The sequence below is a fragment of the Haemaphysalis longicornis genome, unplaced genomic scaffold (genome assembly GCF_048455015.1).
Source record: "Haemaphysalis longicornis isolate Haplotype H1 unplaced genomic scaffold, Haemaphysalis longicornis Haplotype H1 scaffold_2, whole genome shotgun sequence".
In the NCBI taxonomy this organism is placed as follows: domain Eukaryota; kingdom Metazoa; phylum Arthropoda; class Arachnida; order Ixodida; family Ixodidae; genus Haemaphysalis; species Haemaphysalis longicornis.
In genome coordinates this window covers 81,681,469-81,703,609 of record NW_027526295.1, presented here as the reverse complement: position 1 = coordinate 81,703,609, position 22,141 = coordinate 81,681,469, and positions in this window count along the sequence as shown.

The following is a 22,141-nucleotide window of genomic DNA, read 5'->3' as shown; positions in this document are numbered from 1 at the left end:
GGTGTGTTCAGATAAGGACAGCCAAAGTGGTGCCATGACCATTTTTTGTTTGAAATGAAACTTTAATATTGTGTAGAGCACTGCATCCCCACCGTGGAACTGGCATTAGTTTAGTGAGTAACGCCATAGTTGATTTAATAAAAAATTATTTAAAACGCGATCGGGCCGGGCTACTTTCCACATTGCTCGGTGTGGCAAATTTGGGGACCCGTAAAACGAAGCGAAATTTTTTTCCAAAGTTTCATAATTTTTTAAACAAATATTTGCAAACTTTTCTGCTGGATTCATGAAAATTGAATTTGCAATATTTATATTTCTTGAGAAAATATTTCTCAAACTTAGTAGCGAGAGCAATGTCGTTCAAAAGTGGCACTTCTAAAAAAACATTTTTTTACACATCACCCTAACGTCTAAGCTGTCTAGTTTTTTATACGTGTTTACGAGGAGCTGCTGAACACCTCATACTCTTCTCAATGCTCTACCAAAAAAATGTATGAAAATACCGCTTCGTGAAATGCGACAAAAAATGAAAACTTGGAAAAAAGGTTCACCTTTCGACGTCATTTAAAAAAATCATGTTTAGCAATTTTCGCGATATTTACGCAAAATGGCACTCAATTACTGAGTATTCTAGAAAGCTAAACATTTGTTGCATTATTTTTGTTCTAACTCGGAAAAATGAGGTCACATTCAACACACTTTTTTAATGTCCGATCAACGGTTGAGTAGCAGTTCGCAGTGAAAGAAGACAAATAATTATGGCCGTTTTTTACATTTTAGAAAAATAAAGCGCCTGATATAAAGAAAACTGATCATGGTGTTCATATTTACCCATTGTTCCACTTGTTAGTTGCGGCAGGCATGGAAATATTTGTGAGGTTTCTGAGCTTGTTTCTCCCACCAGAGTAAGGCTAACATTTTATTTCTTTATCGCATTGCCCTAGCTGTGACATAAACCCATATGTTTTATTTCTGACGCTGCTTAATCGCACATTTTTGGTAATTTACCCCATTTATAAGAAAGTAACATCGCTGTTGGCACTGAGAATATTTGACATGCGATCGTCATAGTATGTGTAGTATTTCCGTTCTACCTGGTACATGCGAAGCGCCAACTGCAAAACAACTTTGTCTTCCCAACTGTCCGTCTTTCAGGCTCCCGGGGATAATGAGTAGATGTGCTTCTTAAACAGTTTGTTTTTAGCTGTTGGAAAGATAAACTTTTATCCCACTACAAAATCTGCCAACCTTTACTTTGGAGACTTCAAGGTTAAGGGGAAGGTGCAGCTTTCTAGTTCCAAGCCCCTTCAAAGAGTCGACAAACAGTGCTCAGAAGCTTTGCTTGTGCTGTAGGAATTACTTCCCGACGAAGGTAGAGGATACCATTGACCGCAGAGGCAGAAAAGTGTGTTCACGTGCGTTGCGATGTCGAGGAAGACTACGACTCTTTGCGGGAGCAGTGTCTTGATTCGGCTCATGCATGCTTGGGGTTGGTCGAAATCAAGCGACTTCTTGAAGAGCATGCATGAATATGCGCTTTAATGTGTATAAATCACGGTGGTTCCACCCAATTTAAGAACAAATATCAGTTCCTCTAGGTCCGCAGCAGTGAATCTCGGGTCACTACGGTGACAAAGTGGCTTTTCTCTGTAACCGGACATGACAAAAGTGCGCACGATGGCGTGGAGAGCCTTCTGAAGCATCAAGCTGCTGTGCATATTTTGCGTTGACCTTCAAGCGAAGCCGCAAAAAGTACGAAATAGTTCGTGGACAGCATCCTGCAAAAGTGAATTTTGTCATGCTATATCTTGGCGAAGGTGATATCGCCACATTTGAGGAGAACAAACAAGAGAAAAGCAAAAATGTTCCGCCGGTACTCGGAATCCCGTATCCTCCCAGAAATAGCGAACTCAAACAAAATAAATTGATTAACTCAGTAGGGTGTTTAGAAGGTTTTTCTTGCGCGCAACATTAATGAAGGTCATTACACTGCTTCGCTCTTTTTTGGCATTCGGCTTCCAGAAATGCTTATACATATACTGCAGTTTCATGCGTGATGTGCTTGCACATGTGTAACCCAGGTGGCTACCTCCTTGGTGATTCAGCGTACCCTCTGCTGCCTTGGCTCCTTCCCCCGTACATAAGTACAAGAGGGCTCGCACAGCACGAAGAGGACGTCAGGCTGCACAGCCAGCAAAGGGTCACCATTGAGGGTGCCTTTGGTATCTTGAAAAATTGTTTCCGGAGACTGTTCTACGTCAACGCACAGTCCATCAAGAAAGCCGGCCTTATCATCATTGGGAGCTGCGTGCTGCACAACCTGTGCATCCGCACCAGTGACGACGACAGCACCGAGCTTCCAACGGCAGGGCTGCATGTTCCTCTTCCTGACGAGGACAGCGACCTTCAGCCCTGTGCGGGAGACCTGAGGGCCGAAATAGCTTTAAGTTTGTAAGTTCCACTCAAACCACCCCGCTGTACGCACGCAGTATCGTACACAGCATCGTGCGTACACGTAGCAAACCACTGCGTTGTACGCATCCTTTGTACACGCATGGTGCTAGGGCAGATTGTCGTGTTTAGTTTCTTACACAAGAAAAGTCTGTTTTCCATCAATTCTAGTCATTTCGGACAAGACAAACCACTGCGCTGTACGTGCCCTTTGTACACGCATGGTGCTAGGAGAGATTGTCATGTTTAGTGTCTTACACAAGAAAAGTCTGTTTGCAATCAGTTCTAGTCATTTCGGACGCGACAAACCACTGCGCTGTACGTATTTTTTGTACACATATTGTCACCCGTTTCCTTAAATTAGGGTGCACTGCCAGAAGATATGGGGAGTCGACTCAAGAGAGCCAACAAACCCCACCGAATCTACAGGGCACAGGGGACAGAGGGGGTGGCCGTCTGATGTGCGGCTGTCGCCGACTAGAGCGGCAAGAATGAGCAAGAGCCTTGAACGGAAAACAGCACAGAGACTTATATTTAGACAGCCAAGTTACAAATACAAGCACGAGGTAACGGATCGATAATTACAGGCAGCTTAGATGGAATTCAAATACAAGAAACAGTCCAATTAGACAAGATGATACAAACAGGAGCGTTAACAAATGAAGATTACGAATCGGAGCAGTTAACTAAAAGGAAACGAACAGTTCGATGCATATGAGAGACAGAGTCCCAGCATATTCACCGACCGGGCCGGACGATGCACCGCTGTCGGAGGCGAGTCGGCTACCGGGGAAGCGTGGCTTCGCTGTAGGCCAGGCCGTCCGAGACGATCACGGTCATTCGAGCCCCGGGAGCACGTTGGAGTCCTCCAGGGCGCGGGTCGCCCATGGGGTGATGTACAAACTGACAGGTGCAGTTGTCAATCACGACGTCCAAACGTAGCTGGTGGGTTTAGGTGCGGCTTCTCTTTTTATAGGCGCGCCGGCGCGGAGGGGGAGAGCACAACACACCACGCGCCCGCCGCCGTCAGCGAATAACTTCACTCTTCTCCCTTCTAGAATCTTCGACGCTCTTTAGAGCTGGCAAGGCCACGCGCACCTCCTCGAAAGTACTGGAAGCTTCGACGAAACTGGAGCGACGGAGGTTTTATTTTTGTTGTTTTCTCGCCGGCGAGCCGGCGGGTGATCGCGTTACTGTCGCTTCGTTCGAGAAAGTTCCAGCCCTTTCTCGGGCCGAATAGAACCCAACTGGATGAATCGGACGACTGAAGAAGAGTTAGGCGCTGTACAATAAAATGAAAAATTTATACGATACTTTTAGACGTCGTACGCTCGAGTTTGTGACACATATGATGCTAGGAGTGATTGTTATGTTTGGTGTCTTAAACAAAAAAGTATATGTTTTCCATCAGTTCTAGTCATTTCGGAAAAGACAATCCACTGCGCTGTACGTATCCTTTGTACACGCATGGTGCTAGGAGTGATTGTCATATTTAGTGTCTTACACAAGAAAAGTGTTTTTCATCAGTTCTATTCATTTTGGACACAAACCGCTGCGTTGTACGTATCCTTTGTACAAGCATGGTGCTAGGAGTGATTGTCATGTTTAGTGTTTTACGCAAGAAAAGTCTGTTTTCCATCAGTTTTAGCGGAGTCCGTCAATCCTTTTCTGGTCGTGAAAGTTCACCGTGACGTTATGGGAGAGCTTCGTACGCTGCCCAGGGAGGCCGCGCCGCTGCGCCTGCGTTGATGGGAGGGCAGCCGGCGAAGCGGTCGGAGGGGAGTGCGACGCGTAGCAGATGCTCCTTGCGGTGTTAGCAGGGCTCGTTCGCTTGACCTGTCGCGTAAAGCTGAAATGGTCCCATTGCCTTCTCAGTGCTGAAAAGTGCTCTGTGAACGATCATGCCATGTACTTCCTGCGTGCCTACCTGCCGTTTTGGCTACAGAGGAAATGACGAGAAGGCATCGCTATTTCGCTTTCCTTCAGACGCCGAGCACTGCGCGAAGTGGAAACGAGTCATTCCCCGGCAGGAAGTTTCCGGATTTTGTTTCAACTCACCCCACGCTCGTGTCTGTGAAGAAAATTTCGGCACTGCTGACGTCATTTGGTATGACGAGTGCGTCGTGAATGGAGGATTCGTATCGCTGTTACGTGAGTTACCAATGCGGCGAGCAAGAGCGGTTCCAAGTATATTTGAAGCCCTCCCTGCATATATTTCGAAGCGGGAAGCTCGTCCCAGGTCTGTGACGCGGCAGCCGCCTACAAAACGACGTCGTGTCTCGCCAGATATCTGCGGAACAGGGGACACATCGAAAAACTGCAACCTAAGAACCGCGAACCCAAGTTTACGTGTGAATGAAGGTAAGTTTCTCTGAAGTTGCCACTTCATTCCAGTGTCAGCAGAATTTACAGTGATAAATTGTAAATACAACAGCTCGTTTTAAGATCAGACCTTTTTAACTTTGCAAGGGATGAACAGAGAACACGCACAAGCGTGAATAAAGCCTGCCAAACAGAGAAGCCAGTGCCTTCATACGAATTAAAAAAAGTTTAGGGCGCAACTTCGAAGCACGAAGCGTCAGCTTCAACAGTGTCGATTCAAGATTGCGAAAATGGCAGGTCGGACAAAAAAAACAGAGCGTATTTGAGGGGAGGTTTCAGAAACTGTCTAATCGCGAGAAACTGATCTTCGACCAGTGCCTAATGAAGGCAGACACGACGTCATCGAAGGCGGCTCGGTAAGTTTCAACACGTGGCCCCGCAAAAGAGCATGATTGTACACCAACTATGCTTCATTCTAAACATTTTCCGGGTTTTTTCAAGCTGCCTGTAAATGCATTCCCTACAAAGATTGGGGTAGTGCTGCACTGTTGCATAAATAGTGCCTGCTACGACCAATGCACGAATTCTTTGCACACTGCCTGTTGTAGACTGTGTTGGTTTGTTCAATGGCCGGATCTCACACGTAATGACTTCTCTCATTTTCCCCTTACATAGACTTAATTAGTTGCGCTCTGGTTGCGCGCACATATGCACTTGGAATTATATTTTGTGTTGTTTGCTTGCTGGATTTTTACCAATGCGGCTGCTCGTTAGCAAGTTTGTGATTGCGGCAACCTGCACTTTTTACCCTCAGATACAAGAAGGAATGGCTGTACGATTGCCTGCTACTGAAAAGAAAATCCACCTCTGTGTACACATTCCTCCATAAAAATCAGTATCAGAAAATTATGACTATTGTTTTGGCGCTCTTTGCCCCAGTTGGCCTTGCGCCATAAACATCCAACCATCATCATCATCAGTATCTCCGCCCCCACATCCTCGTACTTTTTACGCCTACCTAAGAAGCCTGAAAGCTGATTTTGGGTTTGACGAACATTTGTTCACTGCACTCAAAGAGAACCTGCGACAAGCCCCTGAAAGGGAAACGCGAGGTTTGACACTGCTTATTGCATTTATTTTACATTACCTTCCGGTCGGATGTCGACATATATATTTTACTAAAACATTTTTTGCAGGTGTTCTCATGTTTGATGAGATGAGTGTGAGGAAGAGTGTCCACCTGACGGAATCGGACATGCCACTTCTGGGGAAGGTCGACTTGGATGAACACACGAGACCCACCCACCTAGTTAACGCAAACATAGACACACACACACCTGCGCACACACGCACACATTGTATAAATCTGTTTTCCGAGAGGGGACAATTTCAAGTTGCTTACCTGCACCGTAGGCAGATGGAGAACTGGCACCGCATCGAAGCAGAGCTGCTGCTTCCGTCCGAAACCCATGGTTTGCATGAGGTTCGGGATCATGCTGTATGCTTCGTTGGCGAAATGCCGCCCACAAACGTAAATGTATCGCCGAGCATCCGACGGCGTAAGTCCGATGAGCCGCAACCAAATTTTCCGCAGCTCTGGTTCCTGGGGCACCAAATGCTTGCTCCGGTCTCTATCGCTGTCTCCACAGCCGTCGACGGAACTCCGTTTGCTCAAAATAGGGCAACTCATACGCTCGCAAGCGCTCGCGCAGACTCGCTGTACGCCATTTTTCGAACAACAAACGCCACGCCGGTTGCCAGAGGTTGCGGCCTAGATGAGTTTGGTGCACAGCGCCACCGACGACAGCGGATTGCACGGGAAACGCGAAGGGAAAAGATCTATTTTGCCATTTTGATCATTTTAACCGTGACCTCAACAACACGGCCAAGGTGACGTAGCTTAGGCCACGCCAGAGGTGCATAATTAGGAAAATAGAAGGGCGCGCGGTTGGTTTTTCCGCGTCTTTCACAGCGATTTGCGCGGTTACCGCTTCATCTACTCGTGTAATATTTGGCTCAGGTATTCCTGGGGGTGTAATCTCAACGTCGCGCAGGTTACCTTGCACTGCTCAAAGAGTGTTGCAGGGTCCCTTTAAGGAAAGACGGGGATGATGATGATGATGGTTGGATGTTAATGGCGCAAGGCCAACTAGGGCAAAGAGCGCCAAAACAGTGGTTAAATATGAGAGGTGAGAACTTAGATACTGAAATCAATAAGCAAGAACAAAAGTAAAATCAATAAAAGACAGTGAGGATGGCTGGTGTAAAGGGCCAGATTTCATGATGCGTGATAGGAAATGAGGTTTAAAAACTTGACTTCTGACAAATACTCAAACACACGTTTGACGGAAACAATGGCATCGTCACCTAGGAAAAAAGATGCATGTAGGGGAATATGTTGTCTGTAGAGTTCTCTGAAGTGTTTGTGTCGTGTTGTGTGAAGTGCCTTGCATGTGATTAGTATGTGCACTACGGATAGGGCCTCTCCGCACCTGCCGCACTGGGGTCTAGGAGATCCCGTCAGCAGATACGAGTGGGTCGCATGGGTGTGCCCTATCCGCAGCCTACCCAAGGCGACTTCCGTGTGTCTGTTGTGCGAGTCAGATGTGTACCGTCCCAAGTGTGGCTTTATTACATGTAGTTTGTTGTCTGTCTGTTCGTCCCAGTGTGTTTGCCATGTTCTGCGCAGGTGTTGTCTTATGTGTGGCTTGAGGTCTGTGTAGGGTACCGTTGTAATGTCCACAGTGTTCCTGAGTGCAGCCGCACCGGCCCTCTCGTCTGCCAACTCGTTCCCAGAGATCCCTGCGTGTCCTGGGACCCAGCAGAGGACCAGCTCATGCTTTTGTGCATACACGGACATGATAGTGCAGAATACAAGATTAACTATGTGGTTTCTGGGGGGTGTATGCGATGACAGTGCGCGAACAACACTCAAAGAATCTGTATATATGATGGAATTGGGAATGTGATTTTCAAGGATGTGTTGTACAATCAGTAAAATTCCATACGCTTCTGCTGAAAAAATTGATGTGTGCATGCTCATGGTTTTGGCTGCATTGAAATTAGGACCATGAGCAGCGCACGACACCATACTGGAGGTTTTAGAAGCGTCACTATAAAATTCTGCACATGTGTATTTAAACTGCAAAGACAGAAAGTGCTGCAGTATTGCAGCTCGTGGTACACGATTTTTGTCAAGTCTCATAAAAGAAAGGTCGCACGACACAGGGCGAACTTGCCAAGGCGGTAAACTGTTAGAAAAGGATGACCTGTACACATCTAAAAACGAAGCACTGAGATCCGAGGCTCGCTCTCTCACTCTAAGTGAAAAGGGCAGAGGAACGGATGGGCGATTTGCAAAGAGCAGAGATGTTGATGTATCGTTAAAGACAGGATAAAAAGGATGACTATTCAGTGATGAAATTTTAAAAGCATATAGAAAGTCCATGTACGTTCGTTGGTTCTCAAGGCTCCACTTATCACACTCGACATACAGACTCTCGACAGGGCTAGTGCGAAAAGCACCCGAGGCGAGACGAAGCCCCAAGTGTAGCACTGGGTCAAGCATTCGCAACGCTGTTTTAGTCGCCGACCCGTATACCACACTGCCATAGTCTAAACGAGACCCAACCAAAGCAGTATAGAGCCGTAGTAGGAGTTCTTTGTCGGAACCATAAGATTGATGGGAGAGAACCTTAAGTATATTCATTGTTTTAAGACATTTATGTTTAAGTTCCTTGATGTGTGGAATGAATGTGAGTTTGTGATCAAACACCACACCTAAGAACTTGTGCTCCTTGTTCACAGGAAGCGACATGCCATTAAGAGTAATGTCTGGGTCCGGATGGACCCCGCGCTTCCTGGAGAACACAACGCAGGAGCTTTTTGCAGGATTCAATTTAAACCCATTCTTGTCTGCCCAGCCGTCAAGCTTCTTGACGCCGAGCTGGACTTGACGTTCGCAGATGGACATATTACATGATTTAAAAGATATCTGCACGTCATCTACATACATGGAATAAGAGATTGTAGGTGGCAGTGCCTTACCAAGAGAGTTCATTTTTACTATGAAGAGAGTGCAGCTCAACACGCCACCCTGTGGCACGCCATTTTCTTGAACGTAAACGTTTGAGAGTGCACAACCAACTCTTACTCGAAACGTTCTGTCTGACAAGTAACTAACAAGAGTGTTCAACATGTTACCCGAAACACCGAATGACTTCAGGTCACTAAGGATCCCATAACGCCAAGCGGTGTCGTATGCCTTTTCAAGGTCGAAAAAGACAGTTAAACAATGCTGCTTATGCGCGAAGGCATCCTTGATATACGAGTCAAGAGCGACCAGTTGATCGTTCGTCGATCGCCCCACCCTAAAGCCTGCCTGGCAGCTCTCGAGAAGACCGTTGTACTCGAGGAAGTACACGAGCCTGCGATTTACCATCTTCTCGAAGAGCTTGCACAGGCAGCTCGTCAGGGCTATAGGACGGTAGCTTGAGGGGGACGACGGGTCCTTTCCCTCTTTCAGGAAAGCTACAACTATAGCCTCCTTCCAGGAGTTTGGGATGTGCCCCGAAAGCCATATCTTGTTATATAGGTGTAAGAGTGTTAGAAGGGTGTCTGCGTGCAGGTGTTGTATCATTGTGTATGTGATGTTGTCTGGGCCTGGAGCTGATGGTTTACACGTGCTCAAAGCAGCCCTCAGCTCATGTAGTGAAAACTCTGAGCTATACGAAGATGTTGTCCTATTGTTATCTAGTATAGGCTTCTTTTCGGCCGTTTGTTTGTGCTTCATGAAAGTGTTTGTGTAGTGTGCGGAACTGGACACGTGCTGGAAGTGTTGTGCGAGTGTGTCAGCCTGGTCTTCGAGTGTGTCCCCTGTAGTGCTGACCAGAGGCAGGCTGTGTGTTTGTTGTCCCTTGAGTTTGCGTATTCGTGTCCATACTTTCCTTGTGTCTGTGTAGGAGTTTATTGATGTTATGAATGTACGCCAACTCTCTCGTTTTGCCTCACGGCGCACACGTTTTCCTAACGCCTTGGCCCGTTTGAACAAGAGGAGGTTTCCCGACGTGGGGTACCGACGAAGGATACCCCACGCCTTGTTCTGGGCCTCTCGCGCCCGCCTACAGTCCTCATTCCACCACGGCCTCCGCTGGTTGCGCGGGGCACCAGAGGCGTGGGGAATGGACCTTTCGGCGGCGTCGAGGATGTGCGCCGTGAGGAGTTGGGTAGATTCTTCAACGTGTAGGTGTCCTATGGATGTGTGCTGTAGTTTGGATGTCTCTGTAAATGTATTCCAGTTAGCTCGTGTTTCATTGAACCTATTATGGGAAGATGGACTGCATGGGCCTTTACCTATGTATGTGAGTGAGGTGGGGAAGTGGTCACTGCCATATGGGTCAGTTCCCACACCCCACTCGAGAAGAGGAAAGAGAACTGCGGAGCCAATAGCCAAGTCTAGACATGAGTATGTGTTGTGTCCTATGTTATGATATGTAGGCTGTTTATTGTTGAAAAGGCATGCTCCAGAGGATGTAAGAAACCTCTCTATCAGGCGACCCCGGGCATCCGTACGAGAAGAGCCCCAAAGAGAATTGTGAGCATTAAGGTCGCCTGTTAGAATGTACGGTTCGGGCAACTGGTCAACCAGCGCCTCGACATCAGAACTCGAAAGTGTAACATCAGGAGGAATGTATATGGAGCATACCGTTATCAACCTATTAAATATTATCAAGCGTATTGCTACAGCCTCAAGGATAGTGTTTAAAGTGACAGGGTGGCATGCTAAGGATTTCCGGACGATTATGGCCACACCGCCAGAAGAGTGTGTGCAGCCATCCCTGTCCTTTCTGAAGATTATGTAACTATTCAAGAAATTTGTGTGCGTGGAATTCAAATGTGTTTCCTGAACACACATTACACTTGGCTGATTAGCATGCAGTAGTTCGTATACATCGTCAAGATTTTTAAGAAGGCCTCTACAGTTCCATTGAATTATGTTTTCTCTTCCCATTATTCAGTGTGAGAGCTACTGGAGTGTGTGTGTTTATGTGTCGTCTTTCGGGGCTGTGACTCTCGTCTTTTTTGGCTTGTCGGGAGGCTTTGGCGTCGGGACGCGTTCCTTGCGCTGCGTTGCAGGCAGGAACGGCCCGACATCCATGTCGTCGTCGGATGTCCGAGGGGTGCCCGACGGACCGGGCCCCCCGGACTTGGCCCCCCCTCGGGAGCCCTTCGCTTGAGCCGCCACCGCCGAGGGCGTCCGGGGCGGCAAAGGCGGCACGGGCGGTGCGGTGGCGGTGGGAACCGGTGCGAGGCCCGTGGTGTCCATCACCTCGGTACCCTCCAACACACTGGAGGACGGGGAGACAGAGGCGGGAGCGGCACCGGTCCCTACAGAAGATGTCACCACAACCGCTGCTGCCTCAGCAAGCGGCGTGGCGACAGATTGGGCTGCCAGAGGCAACCCAGAGGGGGGCGGCGGAGGGACCAGGTCAGACTCACTGAACTGGGTCCCTGTGGAAACCAGACGCCGCTCCGCCCCCCGGCGAGCTGCGTCGGCGTACCTCCCCAGAGGGAAAGAGGCGAACCTCTTCCGCGCCTCTGGGAAGGTGATGTTTTCAGTGATTTTGAGGTTGATTATTTTCTTTTCCATCTGGAACCTTTCACACGTGCGGGAGTACGCAGCATGAGGTCCATGACAGTTGCTGCACATTAATTGTTCAGCCTGGCAGTTATCTGTCTCATGATCCTGCGATGAACATTTCGCACACGTTGTTTTTCCACGACAGGAGGTGGTGCCATGCCCGAACCGTTGGCACTTGAAACAGCGCCGCGGGTTCGGGATGTACGGCCGGACAGAACAATGAATGAAACCTGCTTTGATGGATTCGGGGAGTGAGGAACGGTCAAATGTTAAGATTATATGCTTTGTCATGATTTGCTTATTATCTCGCCGCATGGTGATGCGCCTCACTGCCGTCACGCCCTCGCCCTTCAGACCTTCGAGCAGATCGGCTTCTGTCTCATTTATCAGATCTGGCTCAGAAATCACACCCTGAGAGCTATTGAGGCTACGGTGGGGTGTGACTCTGATGTCCAGATCTGCCATGCGATTCTGGGTAAGGAGGCATGTGGCTTGCTGGTGAGTGTTCACCTCGACCAGGACTTCGCCGGTTCTCAGTTTCTTGGCTTTGAAAGACTTGCCCAGGATGCCCTCAAGGAATTTGGTGATAAGGAACACTGACTGGGAGGAGATGGGATTCGACTTGTCAAGAGATTCAACAATCAAGAATCGCGGATAGTTATCTGGCTTTTGGGCTGCAATTGTTGGCAAGGGTGGGAATGTAACTTCGGTGCGGCCCCTTTTCGGGGGCCGATCACGTTTGGGGGGGGGTTTGGAAAATGCCATGTGATACATTGGAAAGCAGGGAGACGGGGGTACTTTCTACTTTGACCTTACCCTGGTAGTCAAAGAGGTCCCGGAGCTCCCTGCCTGGTAGACAGGCAGGGAGCCCATCGGCCGGAGCTTGACCAAGGCTCCGACGGCCACCGTTTACGGCTTCTACCCTTCACCTTTAAACACCTCGCCACGGTTGGACACGGCTTATGTTGGGAGCTCGGGGTCCGCGGTGTCGCTGCTCACCGTCACCATGAATACTCAAGGTGCCCCGTGCGGGGAAGACGGGGATGAGAAGGGATTTGAACTAACACACTCTTTGGTGTGGCTGGGGCCCCTATATGTACACCGCGCCATGAATGCGAATTCTCAATGTAAGGAAAAGTGTAACTTTATGGACAACCTAGCAATATCGCGTAATGATGTTATAATAACACAACTGCAGTGATATCGCATGGATGTCCAGAAGCAGGTCATCTAGGGTGAGACATTGTATGGGCATCACATGAATGTCCAGAAATGCCATTGGATATTTTTACCATTTGTGGATATTCTATGGACTTTCGTGGTTTGCTGGGAAATTACGAATGCCGTTAGCTCCATAGTTCGATTAGTTTAGCTCGAATTGTTCTATGAACGCGCTTCTAGTCACACCTCTTTACCTGCGTTCACATTGCTGCGGCGGAATCGCAGCAAAGCAAGTTTCGGTCGCAGAAGCATCATAAAAGCGGCAGCATGCTGTTTGAAGACTCTGATGAGACACCGCGCCATCAACCTTGGATGGGCTGTCCTTTCGCTCCGCTAGCTGGTTGCGATTTACTTCAGTCGCGCCCTTGTAACCGCAGCCTGGGTAACAAAAACCATTCCATATTGCATGGTTTTTATAGCGCTTGTTTCGCGCGGCATGAATTTTTATAACTCATTTAGAGGCTACGCAGGGTATCACATGAATTTGCAGCTTCCACGGTGATCAGAGTCTTCGACAAATGAAGTGCACCACCTTTTTTTCAGCTTTTGAATACAGTAAAACGTACAATAAATACATAGGATCTTTGCGGTACAGCCACAGTGATCACGAACGTGGACTTGCGTTTTGCGGTTAGATGAAGCTGAAAGCGAGCAATGATGTCCATTCACTGTAACATCTCACTGCGTCACCTGGTGCCGTTGTTGTGAGTACCGCTATGGTCAGAGAAAACTCTACCCAGAGAGAGGCTGTCGACGCCCATTCTTCGACGTTGTCGAAGCTCCCGTCGGAGAAGTTGACAGTTACGCAGTACATCCCGGCACAATTACTTGCAAACCATACCAGCGCCTCCGCTGCCACCACCAACGCGACCACCACTCCCAGTGCTGTAACAGGAGGAATCACGATCCTCTCCTACTCCTCCGCGAGGGGCGCGAACACTGCACTTGAACTGTATCCACTGGGACGCGACCTGCCTTGCAAAGACTAGCTTCTGCATTAGACAATTCGGCAAGCGAAACGAGAGGACCACATGACCCGTATACCGGTGAAGAGAGGCTCGTGAATGAGAAGATTTTACACATGCTTAAACATGTGCTAAATATTATGCGACAATTTATCTCTGGTCGGCAAAGCCAACCCGCTAAAATCATAGTTCAGGAGAGCCGCTCATTGATCCTCTGGTGGAGCCGCTCATTCAGGTACTTCAAGTGACTTCTCATGGCGCTACAAATACAATTATTTGAGGAGAGACTTCAGACTTCTTTGTGATGCCGTGGAACGCAGGAGGACTACGCAGGAAGATGTCTGATTTTCGGCAGCGTATGTTGAAGTACCGATTCCCTGTTGTAGTGATACGTGAGGCAAATATTCCTTACGCGTTTCGTATCTCAGCTTGTCGCAGTTGTTAAGTTGTTGTCGCAGACAGATGGAATACCCCGTAAGGTGCGAATGTGCGTACGACGGGACATACCATACGTCAGACATACGATTTCCGCGCACGCCTCCAATAAATATATCTGTGTGTCTCTAATGCACAAGCGTCGGATTGTTTCAGTCATTGGCGCTTACATTCCTACCCGCGCGGACATTGAGTGTACGTACCTGGACTCTGTTGTGCAAACCTGTCATGTCCGCGTATCATAGTCGGCGATTTCAATGCACACCACCGCCAGTGCAGCAGTGCCACAATTAACAAGCAAAGAACTGCTCTGGCAGACCACATAAGCAACAAAAGTTCAGGTGCTATAAATGATGGTTCCCCTGCCTTTCCTCGTGGACCCTCACATATAGGTTTTTTTACCTTGCAGTGGTATCAAGGAATCTACCGCCATCTGTCGGTTGGTGCTCTGATGCTGAATGACATGGAAGTTATCACATACCAACTTACAGCAACCTCAATGGTTCCGACATTCTTAAGCCCCTAGGGTCCGTTGTACTGGCTAGTCGAAGTTCATGCTGAACGTTCAGGAGTTCTGCAAATATACGTCGGCGTCAGATGTAGGAAGAATGTTGTTCACTGTGGAAGCCAGCACAAAGTCTGTCGGGACTTCCAACCATTCAACGGCCGTTGATGCCTTGTACAACGACTACGTGCCATGTGACACTGTGTGGAGAGGAAGTACAGAAGGACCCAAGCTTGAGCACATCTATCACAATGTCACCGCACCCACCGTAAAATACGACGTCATTTCGATAACACAAGGAAGAGAGCATTGTCAGCAGTTTTGCTCGTCGTTGGATCCACACAAGCCCCTCTCAAGGATCTGGCAAGTGCTGCGAAGTCTTCAGCATCACTCTTAACTATTTCACCTATTTCGAGCTTTGGCATTCCACCTCGGCTAAAGTGAAGTGGAAGTAGCCAAGGAACACTATAAAATGCTTGTTTATGCACCCCACGCAGTGGTCACCAGTGAATGGCACACGCAACAGACAACTCTCTACACGTCCTTTTTTACGATGCAAGAGCTTGCGGCTCTTTTATCCTCCGCCGTTCACCTGCTCCGGGGCCTTATGGCGTCCTGTATTGCATTTTGCGAAACCTTGGAAGTGAAGGCCCAAAAGCCGTCCTGTCATGGTTGAACGCAACGTGTTCTTCTGGCTGTGTTCTAAACCTTTGGAAATGCAATCGTGAAGTTGCCTTACTGAAGCTAGGACAATTCCTCTTTGAGATCCGCGCATACCGACCAATTGCATTGGCAAGCTGCATTGGAATGGTGATGGAGGGAATATTGCTGTTCCAACTAGAATGTTTTCTGAGGGGAAAATATATTTATCCACATATGACAGGTTTCTGAAGGGGGTTAGCTTCCATAGGCTGTCATCAAAATGGCATCATTTGTACAGCGTGCCCTGTTTTTCGACATCTAACGCGCCTACCACAATGTTGCTCACGGTGCTATTTTAAATGTTCTAGAAACCATGGGTGCGGGCAGCCGACTCTACACGTGGATCTCGAGTTACCTTACTTGCCACACAATCTTTATGCTCATGGGTTCTGGCAAGACAGGGCGCTACCGCATCCCTGGTGGTGGTGTTCCGCAGGGTGATATACTGGTCCCTACCCTGTTTATCAGTGCACAAATCGGCCTCGTGGACGAAATGTCTCAAACTCTTGGAGTAACTATGTACGCTGACGATATAGGCATCTGGGCTTCTTGTGTAACTCGACCACAGTTGCGAGTGCGTTTACACCGGGCTGCAATAATAACGTCTCAATACTTCCGCCGTCAAGGAATACGCCTGTCTCCAGCAAAATGCGCTGTTCTTCCCTTCACCACAAAGTCAATGATCCAATACCCCATTACCATGGATGGCACATTTAATACCGTACGTAACGCTCCACACATTTCGGGGCGTTGTCGTGGACCGCGGCCTCTAATCGACAAACTTTATCACGCTGCTAAATACAAAACTTTCTAGCTTTGTGCACAAGCTCTTTTCTTGGGTTCCCTCTGTTATACCCTGCCAGTCATCTACAACTTGCCCACTTCATGCCTACCCACATTGGAAACCATGCAAGCACAAGCCCTAAGGGTATGCCAGCGTCTACCGCAATGTACTTCTATCCTGGGTGTTGAATCTCCCGATGGGTATGCGGCTATTAATCACCATCATCGTGTAGACAGTGTTAGTAAAGTTATCGTCCCCGCAAAGGGCAGCCATGGCCCCGGTCTCGATTGTGTCGTCCTTTCGTAATATTTTCTGGTGCCGTTAAATCCGGGACGATGACCGCACGCGACGACGAAGGAGACCACCCACGGCCCCTCCGGCTTGAGGTTCCTAGAACCCCGCGATTTTGACTGCTGTTCCGCTGATCAGCCCCGCCCTTAGCCGGAGGACGGCATGGCTGGCCCTGACCACCCACATACGACTGACTGTAACCTTCAACGGGACGCAGATACGCCGCGTCACGTCCAGGGTACCATGCTTGGGAGCAACAGTACGTCCCCCGAGAAGCAAGCTGGTGACGACCTAGACGCCCTGCGTTCGTTGAGAAAGGTTCCTCGCGCTGCAGCTACGAGGCTGCTTAAGGCAGCGACCGCGCTCCGGCAAGCTCTTTCACCATCTGCGTTGGACTTGGAGTTGGCTATCAACGAGCTCGAACAGAAGGACGCCGAACTCAACAAGCTGAACGATATGGTGGGTGAGCTGCCGCAAAGAGACGAGTTCGAACACAATTGCTACGACATTTTGCACTACCAGGAAGATATGCGGGGCCCTCAGTAGGCTGCGATCGACTTTGAACAATCTGCGGGCAGCTGGCATTAGGTTTACCGGAAAGGGAACTTCACCCCATCCACACGACCCTTCCCACGTCAGCTCACACACGTCGACTTCGCCAGTTGTCCTGCCGATGCTTGAGGTTTCGACTTTCCACGGTGAGCCACGTGGGTGCAAAGGGTTTCGGTACATTGTCGAGGCAACGTACCACGGCCACCCGAACTTTCCCAATATTGACAAAGTGGGAGCCAACCGCGAGGTTGCGTCGCGCACCCCAGCGAAATACAAGCGTGAAGAGCACGAGGCTACGTCTGCCACAGAGAAGGACGACTCAGCGGTTCCTGTCGAAGTAGACGACGCAACACGTCAACTTAATAACGTGAAAGAAAGCATAGAGCCACCACTGTACACGTTCGAGTATATCTTCCTTCCAGGCTTCATGAATGAGGAAGCCTTACCGGAGCTTCCTAAACTCCAGCTATCACCAATCGTTAAATTAGATCGGTACACTGCACCCAGGTTCGAGTCTGGTTCGATCTGCATTGCTGAGGTTAGGAAGTCTGAACCGCTATTGCTGACCATTTTGGGTCAATGTAACAAAATACTGAAGCCTTGTCAAGAAACATCAATAGCGCATATTGAGCTGACACCTCGCACAAAATCAAGTTCGCCAGAATCGGAAACCGCCAAAAGGAAAACCCGAGGCAGGGACAAGACGAATCTGAATATACCAGCCAATTCGCTGCATGAGAACTGCAGGCACCATGAACCATTGAGACTTTCCCGACATAAGCTTCACCAAAATAGGTCCATAACCAAAGAACTGGAAACGCGAGCTTGGAGCAGTTTGGTTGTCGACCGCTTCACCTTGGCGGCGCTTGGATGTTGTGAAAGCTGTGAGACGCCGGATGCACTGCTGGAAGCAAAAGAGGTGAGAGCAATTCACGGTAGCTTTCCAAGGAATGACCTTCTCGAAAGAAAAACAATACCCTATGATTGCGGACGTATTCTGAAACCCCACAACGATTTCTCGCAGGTGGGAGTGGGGAATAAGACGAGCCGCTTCGACCTGATGAAAGTCAGCGTCCTGTGGAGCAACAGAGTCATAGCCACGCGTTCATGCGCACTGACAGCAGAAGCATTCGTTGTTCCCAGCTGCTGAGCCGCCACAGAAGAAGGCGTCGCCATACACAATGAGGGTCAGGGCAATCTCCGAGATAAGCTGAAGGTCGAGCAGCCAGTCACCTACCTCACCACCGTTTGGTTCCGGTTGCCATACGAGGCAGCAGAAGCGTAGCGCGGTAGTGCAAACCCTGCAGTTTCTTAACGCGCCAAAGAAGAAAAGCTCTCCTTACTTGACGATGGCGTGTGTCGGATACGCACGTTTAACTTGCGCCGCAGCTCCGAGGTGTACCAGACATGGCAAAGTGGCCCCTCCGTGCATACTGCTACGAGGAGCCCACTTGCGGCTGAAGATTTTGGATTGACTGCGGGATTCATTGCGCGAGAATCGTCCGGAGGCGAACGCACTGAAGCAGCGCTACAAGAAACTGCATCGCAGGAACGTGCTCGAGACACAGCGCCAGCTGCCTAAGCTGTTGAACAGGTAGAAGGTTCGGTCTGTGCGACAGCGTATGTTTAAGGCCAGATACGAACGTTCCGCGCGCGGGAGGATGTTGAATCTCCCGATGGGTATACGCCTCTTAATCACCATCATCGAGTAGACCGTGCTAGTAAAGTGATCGTCCCCGCTAAGGGCAGCCATGGCCCCGGTATCGATTGTGTCGTTCTTCCACAATACTGGGTATGAATGCCGAGGCCCGTGTCTCTACGACGGATGCACTCCTTTCTTGCGAACCACTTTGTGTTTACCTCCGATGTCTGACGAGGCATGCACGCCATCCATTGTCGATTCTTTCTGCCACGTGCTCCAGAACCAGTATTATGGCAGCCTTTTCACCTCATCAACGCATAATTCACTCTGGTTACGCCCAAATTCTCGTTTCACGGACTCGTGTGTGGGTGCTATCAAGACCGTCAATCCGACTTTCCAATCCGGGAATTATCAAGCAATGTTTGCCCTCAGTGGCTCTCAAACAGTTGACAAGCCCATTAGGCAGTATCAGACATCTATACAACAATGCTTCTGTGACTGAGTCCAGGTCAACTGTCGCTGTGGTGATTCCAAGCCTGTAAGTGACCCGACGCTTCACACTCAACCACGAGACAACCTCTACTAGTACAGAATTCATAGCCATCCGGGAGGCAATTCATTTAGTCTCTTGTCTGGACCCTGTTAAGTGACGCCAAGCCAGCGCTGTAGGTCCTCAATGGTGTTATGAGGCAAGTACCTCATTATGCACTTGCTGTAGAAGTGGTAAAGCTATGGTCTTTTGCGGTGCAGAAAGGCCATGTTTTCAAGATTCATTCGGTTCCAGGCCATTGTACGTTGGCGGGAAATGAATGGGCTCACGCGCAGGCGAAAAAGTCTTCAGCAGTCAAAGTAGTCTTGCGTCTTTCCTTCGCAAGACCTGGCACGACTGCTCTTCTCACCGCTGTTCTCCGCGAAGCCACCACGAATTACTGGGCCCACCCTGACTACCACCACAGACGGCTCCATCGACTCAACCCTGATTCTAGGTTGCGGATGCGCCTGGGGACTTAGCGAAGCTACGCGCCGCTGTTCCAGCGGCTGTGGCTCGGCGTAGCTTTTACTCACAGCTACCAACACCTCACGGGTGGTTCGAGGGACCCTGACTGAATCGTGTCACATATCGGAGACTTTAACACGTCCTGTGAAAGTGTGCCTGCTACGCGCATCACCGTGGAACGTTAGCCACGTCGTTCGCCCGGCTAGGTGGTCGGGCATTTTCTGACGACATCCTGGTGGGACCTTGGCCAGACCCGCAGTGTCCAAACAAGACTTCAAAGCAGTGCTAGCATTCTTAAAAAGCACCGGCATCACAGCTAGGGTTTAGCCAAATCTCGTTGTGGTGCACTATTGAACATCTACTCTACACGACATAGGCATTTTGTATATACTTTTACTATCAGCTCTGTGTTAATCATCATGCCGGTCACTCTCTATCCCTGCTCTTTCCGCCTTCCCCCACCATCCCACAAAGTAGCAGGTCAGAAGCTATTGGCCAAGAGATCGTCCTATACGTAGCCCGCTTAGGTTAGGGGGCGCCACGGTCAAATTTCTATATAGGGGAAACAAACAACAAAAATACATGTGTACATAGGGCACCAGTCGCTCAAAAGAAGGGAGAGATAATAAGAAGGGAGAGGTGGTAAGGTCCATGCATTCGAAGGAGAAGAAAGGGAAAAGAAATATTACAGTGGGCTGAGGGGGTGCAATTACTATGCATATCCGCCCCACACCTGGTCCACTTGATATAGGCCATTTTTACTGGGCCAGTGTGCCTCAACCTTCGACATGGTCATTATGGTTTCTTTCACTTCAAAAGAAGCAATTATCCATGCTTTCAGGGTAGATTCCTACGGCGCTCAGCTGATAATCTGGCACAGCCCCACAGAAGGTACTGTATACTGGGTCGGTCGGCACTGCACAGGGGACAGCGAAGAGTAGGAGGGGGAACAGGCGTGCTGCCGTCAGGTATCTTTCTGCTGAAATGCTGGTACAGAGTCTATCGAGTGTGGATGTCAGGAGCGACCATGGCGCCGGAGTGTGATTTGTGTCAAAGGACCTGAAGGCATTGCGGGATGTGTTTTTTGGCACCAGTGGGTCTAGCTTTGGGGCCGCATTCTTGGATACATTGCTCAACAACTGGGTTGTTGAAGCCAGGTTTCAGAAAAGGGGCGGGTGTCGCATGAGAGTTCCGGGAGTTATGAGGGGACACAAAAGCCATGTGATGGACTGTTTCACTTCCTACGTTGGGCTAGTAGCCGGGGGCGCATTTAATGAGAATTGTGGTGTCATATATTTTGGCGCGGCTGTCGCTGGCGCGTCTAATTGCCATGGAAACGTAGTCATGAGAGTCACGCGAGTGCATTGTGCTACTCCCCTCGGCATTAGCATTCGATTTCACGTCTTTGAAGGGATTGTGTTTTGCTTTGATTGAAGGAGGCTAATCGCAGCGAAAATCCCAAAGAATGACATAACCTGGCTGCAGAAAGGTATAGCTTGTGAGGCACATCATTTTTCCCTAAATATCTTCGTAATATGGCTGCTTTGAGTAAAGTTTACATCAAAAGTGGTGTCTTTGTTACCCTACCGACGACATCTTTCGAATAAACCAAACTTGCATTTTGTCCTCGTGGTACCTTACAGTAGACATGTTTCAATTTTTGTAATACTGCCAATGTTCAACTGTGATGTTGGCGTTTCATTTTGATGCAAACATCTGTTATTGGTGAAGTCAGCCATATGGGATTGCTAGGCCACGTTGCATTCCAGTTTTTTGCCCCCTGTTATCTTACGGTTTCCATTGAAAATTTTGTTGTTTGTTTTTCAACAGCAAATTTGGAGCTCCCGGCTGCGCTGTCAACGTATACGGAACGGTCAGACCAGCGGGCTGAAGCAGCACAGCAGCCGGCAGCTGCACAAGCACACGCATTGGAACGAATTGCCAATAGCATGAACACCATCGTTTTGGTATTCACTGTACTGCTTCAGCATGTGCAAAGAGGGCAGCTATGACAGTAGGGCATGACAGTTCACTTTGCTTTTTCACTAGTGACTGTGAAATGACAAACTCGCATGCGCAAGTACGAGTTTTATTAGTTCTTTGTTGTAATATGCCGTTTTGTATTGACACGGGCATGTGCGCACGCATACGCATTATTATTTCCGCATTTCTTCTGAGCTGTGTTTTAGTCTACCTTTTTCGATTGACACACACGTGCATGTGTGCACGCGCTCACTTTATCATTTTCACATTCATTTTTACCTGTTTCTTATGCAGCTTTCGTATTGACATGCGCAAGAGCGCACACATGCCTTTTAAAATTTCTGCTATTCTGCGTTTTGGTGGGCCGCTTTGTAGTGGCACATGCGTAGATGTGCGCACTCGCTCACTGTATCACTTCCACATTCATGTTTACCTGTTTCTTAACTGATTTCTGCATTGTCATGCGCATGTGCGCACACATTCCTTTTAATATATCCGCATCTCTGCTTAGCTGTGATTTGCTGTGATTTTTTGTATTGACACGCGCGTGCACGTGTGCACAGATTTACTTTATTACGTTCACATTTATGTTTAGCTCTTTCTCACTGTGGTTTTTGTATTGACACGCACACTAGCACATGCATTTGGTGC